The sequence below is a fragment of the Panicum hallii genome, chromosome 2 (assembly GCF_002211085.1).
Source record: "Panicum hallii strain FIL2 chromosome 2, PHallii_v3.1, whole genome shotgun sequence".
NCBI classification, from domain to species: domain Eukaryota; kingdom Viridiplantae; phylum Streptophyta; class Magnoliopsida; order Poales; family Poaceae; genus Panicum; species Panicum hallii.
The window spans coordinates 3,611,815-3,623,580 of NC_038043.1; positions in this window are offsets into that span (position 1 = coordinate 3,611,815).

The window sequence follows — 11,766 nt, forward strand, 5'->3', positions numbered from 1 at the left end:
GACGCTCAGAAAACGATGATGATCTAGACGTTGAAAAACGAGTACAGTGACTCTGACAGGCTTGTAGTCATCCTTTTCGATGAATTCGATGTCATGGAGATGTAATTGACAATTCTTTTTATTGATGTAGACGATGATATTGTCTCGTCGACAAACCCACCTGCAGTCGACAGATAGCAACATCCTACATGGGCCGCTGGGAGAAGACTCAGCTAGCTGCATATTGCTATTTAAACGCAGGGAACCCATGCGAATGGTCCCTGCAAACTAAAGCAAGAGCTCGCCATTCATTGGCCACTGAACGCGATCTGACCAAGAACAATGTCGCCGGCGCTGTCCCTGCTGCCTGCGCTGCTTCTTGCGGCAGCCGCCGCCGCCGCGGAGCCTGAATGCCCAACGAAGTGCGGCGACGTCGACATCCCCTACCCGTTCGGCATCGGGACCCGCTGCTCCCGCAGCAAGGGCTTCGAGATCTCCTGCGTCAACAACGGCACCGCGGCGGTACCGGTGCTCCGGTCCGCCGGCGGCGCGCGCACGATCCCGGTGGCGAGCCTGTCGGTGGCGCCGCGGCCGGAGGCCAAGGTGATGCTGCCGGTGGCCTACAAGTGCTACGGCCCGGCCGGTCGCCGCGTCCGCGCGTCCGACGGGCGTGTGGACCTGCGCTCGAGCAGCGTGTTCCGCATCTCCGACTCCCGGAACATGTTCGTGGTGCTCGGCTGCAACACCGGGGCTTGGATGAACTCCGGCGCCAACGGCGGCGGCCGCTACAACTACCAGTACTACATGGGCTGCTTCACCTACTGCGCCGGCCCCGAGAGCCCCACGGACGGCAGGTGCGCCAGCGTCGGCTGCTGCCACGTCGACATCCCGCCCGGCCTCACCGACAACGCCGTCTACTTCGAGCAGTGGCCGCACAACGGCATGGAGCACAGCCCCTGCGACATCGCCTTCCTCGTCGACAGGGACGGCTACGAGTTCCGGGCGGCCGACCTGCGCATGGACGTGCGCCGGAGCAGCATGCCGGTGTGGCTGGACTGGGCCATCCGCGACGACGACGGCGCGCTGACGTGCGCCGCCGCCAAGGGTAGGGCGGGGTACGCCTGTGTCAGTGCCAATAGTGAGTGTGTCGACTCCATCAATGGGCCTGGTTACTTCTGCAGATGCAAGGAAGGCTTCAAGGGCAATCCCTACAAATATGAAGGTGGATGCACTAGTAAGTGAACGCTCCATTTACTCTTTCAATGCAAACTTCTTCCTATAATCCTATCCTAGTGTCGCAATTACAAAATACTTTGCTTCCCTTTCACTAGAAAGGGACATATTTTCTCTAATTGACTTTAGTTTGCTACGATTTTTCAGGCGAGGAGCCAATCTCTTTGGTTACTTCTACCCCGCTGAAGGAGGAACAGCTGGTGATGCTTAGATGCTCATACTACACTAGCCCCATTTAAACTCGCTGTGTGTGTGTGGGTAAATGGCACAACCAGTCGTTAGTTTGGTTCTCTAGAAAAGTTGTTGGTTGCAGTGTACCTGATGTTTGCTTAGCTATTTGGACATGCATGTTAAGAACTAGTGAAGCTCAAGGACCTGGTTGTGATAAATTTGAGCTCATACTTAAGTATGGTTTGTAATAATCAAGTAATGTTTTATTAAGAATTGTAATAGCTAAGCTTTCAGTTATAACTAGTTTGTATCCTTCTTGTGAAATTGTATGCCGCGATGATGATGCTGTACGATATGTGTGTGATAATGATTTTCCTGGAAATTACCGAGGTACTTATATCAGTGATCCCAAATGGAATTCAATTATTCAATCCAATTGAATTAAGGCCATATTATGCTGTCGTTATAGATATACAAGGAAGCATATGAGTTCTGCCTTTGAGTATTGGGTTACACACAGGCTTCTGAAAGAAAAAACACGAGCTAGTCAGGATAGCTAGTACAGCAGATGCACATAGTAGCGTTCTCTGGAGAAGAAACCACCGAAAGCAAGCTGCTGAGGGAATCTCTGAACGGTATGATACACACCTAGCCATGCCTACAACTCGAACTGTTAATTCTTTTATCTTCAGAGATTCTTAATTAAGAACATGCAAGAGTTCACCTACTCTTCAACCAGATTCATAACTTATTGCTCCTTTTGGTTCTTACTATCCACAAGCGTAGTATATATATAATATGTGTCTTAACTTGAAGGAGAATATCAGGATGTAGATGGACAAAGTGAGAAGGATCCCTCTTAAGTATCCAAGTGAGTGTGTGGGTCTTTTTATTTAGTTTCCACCAATATCGTGTTTGAGAAAAAATAGTATGCTCTTTGTTTCTTTGTACCACTATATGTATTTTTAGATTTGGGAGGCATCAGGAGAAAGTTAAGCAGCTCAATAGATTCTCCAAGAGGAGCAGATCAAGAAGTTTTCTCTACTCTACTATACCAAATCATTTTGGTATATGTCTCTGGACCTCCGCCTTGACGGCAGCCACCTTGTCATTGGACATTTTGTGAAGCTTTTGTTTTTTTGGCCTGATGGACGGGTCGATGTCGAGCCTGTGCTCAATGATGTCCCTACTGACTCCACGAAGGTCACTGGTGGACCAAGCGAAAACATCCTTGTTCTTGATAAGGAACTCGAGTAACTCTTTCTCTTCTTGCTCTTCTAAACTTACCCTGATTGTTACCATCTTGTCATGAAGGTGCTTGTCTAGTGGCACCTTCTTGACTTGACAGTCCTCTTCCGCATTTGCTTTTTCTTTGTCTCTTATGGGTTCCTTGAATGGTGGAGGTTTCATATCCAGCTTTACATGATGAACATTTCTTTGTCCGGGGGCCACACCCTGCTCAATGTCCCTAGCCAACTGCTGGTTGCCACGGACTGTTATCACCCCCTTTGCTGCGGGGATTTTCATGGATAGGTACAGTTGGTGGACGATGGCCTCAAATTTGTTCATAAAGCCTCGGCCGAAGCTGAATGAGGTAAGGGTGTAGTTCATTTCGACCACGCTGAAGGTTATGTGCTTAGTTCTTGGGTTAGCCAGGTCACTGAAGGAAACTGGTAATCAAATTTTGCCCAGTGCATTCACTTTTTTCCCTCCAAAGCCGATCAGAGGGACTTCCGCTGGTTGGAGATAATGTTATCGATCTTCATTTGATCGAATGTGCTAGAGAAAATGATATTGGTTGAGCTGCCGGTGTCTACCAGAATTTTCCAGATTGTCCAACCTTGGACATCGCCACGATTACCATGGCATCGGTGTGCGGGTAGCTTATGATGTTAGCATCTTGCTCGGAGAAGGAGATTGGTATATGGGACCATTGTGTTTTGACCACTGGTCCATCCACCATGATGTTGTGCACTTGTTGGAAGTAATCTCGTCTCTGCTGCTTGTTCTCGAAGTCAAGCGATGAACCTCTGATGATGATGATGTTGTACGATATGTGTATGATAATAATGATTTTCCTGGAAATTACCGAGGTACATATTTCAGTGATCCCAAATGGAATTCAATTATTCAATCCAATTGAATTAAGGCCATATTATGCTGTCGTTATAGATATACAAGGATATGAGTTGTGCCTTTGAGTATTGTGTTACACACAGGCTTCTGCAAGAAAAAAAATACTAGCTAGTCAGGATCATAGGCCAATCCACTAGTGTCCTCTCTAGCACTTTCAGTTCAGAAAGATGCAGCGCCTTTAAACACCAGAAAATATATGGCAGTTCATGGACCAGTACGCTTAACTCAGCAGCAGTACATAGCAAAAAGGTCAAGTAACTCTGTTTGTGTTCTAACCAATTGTCCGTGTGTGTGTGTTCAGAAAGAGGCTACGACAACGAAGTCCAGGAGCTTGCATATGCTCGAGTTGTCAAGATCAAGATCATAACTGTTGAATGACCGATCATTTATTACTCTGTCAGAAATTCAGCGTGCTTATATATATAAAATTGAACAGACTATATGTATCACAGTTTACCATAACATAAATCAGATACTTTTGCATCTCCTGTTTGAATGTTAGCCAGATCACCTTACCAAAACCGTTTTCCACATTGATTGTATATGCTAATTAGTACAGCATATGCACATAGTAGCATTCTCTGGAGAAGAAACAACGGAAAGCAAGTTGCTGAGGAATCTCTGAACTGTATATACACACCTAGCCATGCCTACAACTCAAATTATTAATTCTTTATCTTCAGAAATTCTTAATTAAGCACATGCAACAGCTCACCTACTCTTCAACCAGATTTATGACTTATTCCTCCTTTTGGTTCTTACTATCCACAAGGGTAGTGTGTGTGTGTGTGTGTGTATATATATAATATGTGTCTTGAAGGAGAAGAGGATATGTAGATGAACAAAGTGAGAAGGATCCCTCTAAGTATCCAAGTGATTGTGGCTCTTTTTTATTTAGTTTCCACAAGTATTGTGTTTGAGAAAAATAGTATGTTCTTTGTTTCTTTGTACCATCTATATGTATTTTTAGATTTGGGAGGCATCAGGAGAATGAGCAGCTCAACAGATAATACAAGTGGAGCAGGTCAAGAAGTTTTCTCTACTAGCTACCATATGATTTTGCAGCGGAAGGGCCAGGGCAAGGTTACAGTGTTGCAAAGCAGTGTGGTACTGGCGGCTGGCCAGGTGGCATTTAAAAAAATGTATTTTTTAAAGATTTCTTGGTGACCAATCATCTTCTGTAAAATATGATCACATCACAAGTTCAAGGACTACTCCTTCTGGAGCATCACAAGTTCACTGATTACTCCTGAAGCATCACAAGTCCTGTAAATGGCTTATTTTCACAACCATTTACATAGGACCCATGGCAAAAACTAGCCCTACAAATCTATTTTCTTCGGCCCTAGAAATATTTTTGTGGCGTAGTGATATATTCCAAAGGATTTATCTTAATTAATTAGTGTCAAACTGGATATGTAACCATGCGAACCAGTTGTTGAGAAGCATGCATGCATTCATCTGCCTAGGTAACTTGTGTATCTGTGGAGTCATCTAGGCTCATCAATTGCAATCTCCATTCTCATGTGAAAAATTAACGACCATGTGATCATCGCAATAAAAGTTTGTCGCCCAAAAGAAACAGTGAGATTGATGTGCATAGGTTCGAAGCACATTCTATGTGCACTTCAAATTATTAATTATAACCTCCAAGCAACTACTATTCATTCAAGTACCTCTTTGTAATTAAAGATCCATATAAATAAAATTATCCAACACAGTACCAACTTTTCTTCATGAATATTATTGCTTGGCCACATTTATTTCTTCTTCATCCGCCGCATGACGGCGTGAGTGTATAAATGGCTATAAGTGATGGATAAAATATAAAATCAAAAATTTTGGGTGGACATAGTCAATAATCTTCTCGACGAGCTAGAAATAATGGTGTGCATCTTTTCTTTCTTACAGCTTTTATGCTTTCGGGGAGCAAGAAAAAATTATTTTATGTGTTGTATTGTATAGTAATATATGTAGGTTTGGGAGGATTTAGGAAAGTATGTCGCAGGGATAACGAACAAGTTAGCAGAGCCGGTATGAGCAGGAGGTGTCAATTATCATTTGGTGGCACTAATGTTGTCTTCGGTCGAGCTCAAAGGCACCAAATGTTGTCACGGGGAATAGGTCCATCATGAAAGACAGACACAGACGGTCACCAGATGCAAAGGCAATCCAGGCCTACCGGCTGCCCCCTTTGAGATGCCACTGCTGGCCTTTTTGGTGCAATCTCGTGTGGCTGCCACTATTGTTAGCATTTTTAATTAATCCTCAATGGATCATCAACTCAACTGAAGCAATAGCATGCCCACACTTGGTACTCAGGGTATTGTAAAGTTATTTCTACTGAATTTGTTTTTCCACTATGTTTCTTGTTCTTCCTTCCTTTGACCATAATGTGCTACATAGCCAACTAATAACGACAACAACTCATCTTTGGTCAAAAGTAACACAAGTTAATTAGGCAACTTATAGTTCACTATTTGTTCATAAGTTATATATCATCCCTTTTCTGTTTGGGCTTTGCTTGGGTGTTCCTTTAGATATAGAAAACCTTAAGGGATCACAAAGTTGCTTAAAAAAGGTAGTCGTGTACTTTAACAGTTTAACTGGATCAGTAATTTTTATCTATAATAAGCAAGAAGATTTTGGGCCCTTTCTAGGCCTTGATTGAATTGATTGCATCAGTGATTGTAATCTAGAATAGGCAAGAAGATGTATGGTAATTTAACTATTTCGTCTACATCTTTGTATGATTGCAAATAGAAAAAATATACATTTTCTTACATCTCCCAATATATAGTTTCTAGCGGCTAGCGCATAGCATATCCTTGGCCACCAAATCGCTGTGCATTCTGAGTTATTAATAAAAGCCTCTAATTAACTAAAGTAAATTCAAGTACTCCTTTTTCATTATTGGTAAAGGTTCATACAAAAAAAGTACACCACACACTCACTATAGCAACTCTTCATGAGTGACTGGCCACATTTGTTTCTCCTTCATCCGCAGCATGACGGCATGAGTATATATATTAGTGGGTCGGAAGTAAAGTGTGTGTGTGTGTGTGTGTGTGTGTGTGTGTGTGTATATATATTAGAGGGGCTAGGCATAATGGTGTTCAAGCTGATTTTCTTATGCTTCCTCCCTTACACATTTTATACTTCCGGGGAGACAAAATTGTTTCACCTACGTGTTGTGTTGTAGTAGTATAGCATGTAGGGATTGAGAGGAATTAGGAAAATATCTTGCAGTCTCTCACAGACTTGATGTAGAGATTATATGAACCGCTGTTGTCTACTATCGTTAGCAGGCGCTAACGCCGTGTTCTACCAAGCTCAAAGGTGCAAAAAGTTATCTCGTAGAAGTGGTCGATCATGACGGACCGCCGAGCACAGGATTCGAACACAACCCACACCTAATGATCGCCTCCGAGGGGATGCAGCTAGTGTCAGAGCCCGCGGCAACCCAGGAGCAGCAAAGGTCCGTGGGTCGAATGCACGCGCACGCAGGAGCAGATCACACTGCTATGCCTGTAGGAAAAAATGAACATTCTGAATGTAGTTGAGTCATCACAACTTAATTTGGGAACGACTAGGATCTTAACAGTGCGGCCTATAGAAGAAATAACAACATCACACGCCAAATAGACGCTCGGTGGGATGGTGGGGGGGGGGGGGGGGGGGGGGGGGGGGGGGGTTGGGCAGTCAAGACGTTTCCCGGATGACCTTGAGCTCAAAGAACTTTACCTGATGAACGGTCGGCTGTGTTTACTACTAGGAGCAATTCCGTGAGCATCCAACCTTAGTTAGCGCATTGATTGGGGGGTTTTGTGTTGCTCTTATCATTGGGAAAACAGAAAGAAAACGGGTAGCCGTGTCTTTAACTGTATCTCAACTATTGAAAAATCTAGAATAGGAAGGAAAGATTTCAGGCCCGCTAGGCCTTGAGTGATTGATTTAATTAACTGTAATAGTGATTGTAATCTCTAGACTAGACAAGAAGATTTGATCTACATCTTTGAATGTCTGCAAATAGAAAGAATTCCATTTTCATCTCAGATTCGTAATGCGTGCATATCCTTAGTCACTAATTAAATACCTCTGCATTTTAAATTATTAACAATAACCTCCAAGGAGCCACAATAAATTCAAGGACATCTTCTTCATTATTAGTAAAGGTTCATATTAAACTACTCAAAACTATTGTACCTACTTTCCTTCATGAGTGACTATACACACATTTATTTTCTCCTTCATCCGCCGCGTGATGACTTGAGTATATAAGTGGCTCGGAAGTGAAGGATAAACATACAAAACTAGAAATTAAGTTTGTGGCACAATCAATTATGTTGAGGGGCTAGGCATAATGGTGGTCAAAGCCAATTTCCTTATGCTTCTTTTCTTTCTTTTTACGCTTTATATTATTCTTTCGAGGAGACAAAAAAAATTTCCATGTGTTGTAGACTTGTAGTAGCAATACGTAGGATTGGGAGGAATTAGGACAACATCTCGCAGAACCAGGAAGTCTGGCCGTGGAGCCGTTGTGGGTAGCAGGTGTCGATTACCGTTAGCAGGCACTACAGTTGTGGTCTGGCGAGTCCAAAGGCACTGAATGTTCTCATGTGGAAGAGGTGAATTAGGATGGATCGATGGGCGCTGGATGCAGACGCAATCCGCGCCTGCCGGCCGCCTTTGAGAGGCTACTGCCATGGTGGCGGACAGGCGGAGGAGCCGCTGGTCCGGTGACCTGCGCGTCATCGTTGGCCCGGCCTGAATCCGTCGACGGGGCATGGAGAAGTTGGGCGGGCCTCTGCCCGGCCCAGGAAGCACTTCACGCGCGCTGTTGAAAGCCCCGTCGGGCCGAATCCTGACCGCCGGACAAGATCCAACGGTCCAGATGATCCCGACCCGGACGGTAAGTGAGATACCGTCCGGGGAGGACGGCTAATGAATGCCCCTCCGGGCCACCCCGCTCCCACGGCGCGTTCCGCCGGTTAGCCTGCGCCGCCGCGCTCGGCGTTCCGGCCGGCGCGTCGCGCACCTGACCGTCTGTCTCGCGCTATCGGACGGCGGAAGTCGGGCATGGAGCAGTCACGTATGTCGAGTTCCATCGAGTTCAAGGTATCGCGGCATGTAACTGTCTCTGTCTCGTGACCTGCTTTCTTCTTCCTTCAATGCAACCTGGTTGGAGGATTGGAGCCGTCTACGCTTTGCACCGGCCAGCAGTGTAGAGTTCACACGAGTTAGTACGACTGCACAGTGCCTGCTAATGACCGAAGGGCTTGCTGGCCTCTAGGAAAAAAAATACTTGAACTTTAACTGACGTTAAGAACTAGCATGACTACATCTTGCTGGAGCTATAACTATCAGATGTACACAATAGTCAGGTAATTGTGTATTATCAAAGTGCCATATATTACCCTTTAATAATAATTACTAGGTGATTACTATTTTGATTCTGATCCTGATAGAACTCCAGCATATGCATGCCAAGGCCAAGCCCGATGTACAATAGTCAGGTAATAGTGATTATTGTAATCTCTAGACTAGGCAAGAGGATGTCATCTATATCTTTGAATGTCTGCAAATATAAAGAAACTTTTTGTTTCCATTTGCATCTCAGGTTCGTAATGCGTACATATCCTTATTCATTAAATACCTCTGCATTTTAAATTATTAACAATAACCTCCAAGGAGCGAAAATAAATTCAAGTACATCTTTTTCATTATTAGTAAAGGTTCATACTAAACTACAGAACATTGTACCTACTCTCCTTCATGAGTGACTATACACATTTATTTTCTCCTTCACCTGCCGCATCTTGATATGAGTATTTAAGTGGCTCGGAATTGGCAAAGGATAAATGCATAAAACTAGAAAGTTTGCGACACAGTCAATTATGTTGTGGGTCTAATGGTGTTCAAGCCGATTTCCTTATGCTTCTTTTCTTTCTTACACTTTATATTATCCTTTCGAGGAGACAAAATTGTTTCATCATGTGTTGTAGATTTATTGTAGTAGTAATATCTAGGATTGGGAGGAATTAGGACGACAACTCGCAGGACCAGGGAGTCTGGCCGTAGAGCCATTGTGTTAAATAGGTGTCTATTACCGTTCGCAGGCACTAACGTTGTGTCCTCGCGAGTCCAACGGCACTGAATGTTCTCATGTGGAAGAGGTGAATCGTGATGGACCGATGGGCGCTGGATGCAAACGCAATCCACGCCTACCTGCAGGCGCCTTTGTGAAGCTGCATGCTGTCAGCATAGAACACGCTAGCTGATTCAGGGGTTGTCCCAGTCTTGGGCGCCGGCATCTGCGACTGAACAGTCGGACATGCAGCCGAGGTGCCGATCCAAATGCCGCGATGGACTCTTTGGTCGACCATATACATTATAGACATTATATTCCGGTCAGCAATGTGCAATGACAGTGAGCATCCAACCTTGGACAGCACTGATCAGATTTTTGTGTCGCTCTGTTGGGAGGACGGCTCTTCTCCTATCATTGGCAAAACAGAAAGAAAAGTTCGTCCGTATCTGTTGAAGAGAAGCACGCATTCGATCTGTTACTTAGAAAACCTGTGTAGCCGTTGAGGTATCTAGGTTCAATGCACTCCCCATTCTCATGTGTAAAATGCAATGACCATTTGATCAGATACAATGAAAGTTGCTCAAAGAAAGATTTTTTTCGAAAAAATAAATTTTATTAATATCGAGTAGCGTTACATCGAGGTAATACAACAATGCTCAAAGAAAGATAAAATAAAAGTTCATCTCCCAAATAAACGGTGATATTGACATACATAGGTTTCAAGCACATTGTACCTCCATGGTCACTAAGTCTCTGTGCACTTTAAGTTATTAACAATAACCTCCAAGGAACAACAGTAAAATTCAAATACCACTTTTTCATTATTGGTAAAGATTCGTACAAAAGTACACAACATGGTACCAACCTCTCTTCATGAGTGACTAGCCACATTTATTTCTCCTTCATCCGTCGCATGACAGCATGATTATATAAGCAGCTTAGCAATGAAGAATAAATACATAAAACTAGAAAGTTTCCTAACACGATCAATTTTTTATGCAAACACGATCAATTTTATTCTTGAGGGGCTAAACAGACGATCGGTGAGGCAGTCAAGGCATTTCCTGGATGACGGTCGGTTTTATGTATCAGCTAAACAGACGGTCAATTTTTTTTCCTTGCATCGTCAGTACTCTTTGGTTCACCATACACTCCGGTCAGCAATGGGTAGTGCAAACATGTGTGCATGAGCTCATCATAACTCCTCCTGGTGGCTAGCTAACCACGGTGCATGCATGGCCCTGATCGACAATGAACATGATGAAAAGGTCCAGTTCCTACATGATACTAGTCTCGGCTGCAAAGAAGTTGTAGAGAAGCATGCATTCAGTTGGCATGATACTCAGCAGCGGTTCGAATTGATCGACGATCCAGTTCTATTGGAATGGAAGACGAAACTTATTATGTCCAAGTGTCCAACCAGCAGGCTTAAGGAAGTCGAAGATTCAGAACAGCGCCTGGCAGGACACAGCAAACTGGGCGGCATCTGCATCGCGGTGACGTGACGACACCTCCTCTGCCGCGCACTTCGCGAAGCCGTCGCTCGCCGGCGGTGGCGGACAGGCGGAGTCGCTGGTCCGGTGACGACCTGGGCGTCATCGTTGGGCCAGCCCGAATCCCAGTGGCTCGTCCTCTTCGGCTAGCACGCGCCGCGGCACTGTACTGCAGAGCTACGCTCCATCGTCCGTCATCGGCCGCATGCAGGAACTACATGATACTCGTCTCGGGAATTAGTATCTAGTTGTAGAGAAGCATGCATTCTTTTGCTTGGAAAACTTCTGTATCTGTTGAGTAATCTAAGGCTCAATGCAATCTCCATTCTCGTGTAAAATGTAATGACCATCATGTGATCAGATACAATGAAAGTTGCTCAAGAAAGATAAAATAAAAGTTCATCTTCTCCCAAATAAACCGTGTGATATTGGCATATATAGGTTTCAAGCACATTGTGCCTCCTTGGTCACTAAGTCTCTGTGAACTTTAAGTTATTAACAATAACCTCCAAGGAACTACAGTAAAATTCAAAATAGCACTATTAGTAAAGATTCGTACAAAAGTACACATCATGGTACCAACATCTATTCATGAATGAATGACTAGCCACATTTATTTCTCCTTCATCTGCCGCATGACAGCATGATTATATAAATGGCTTA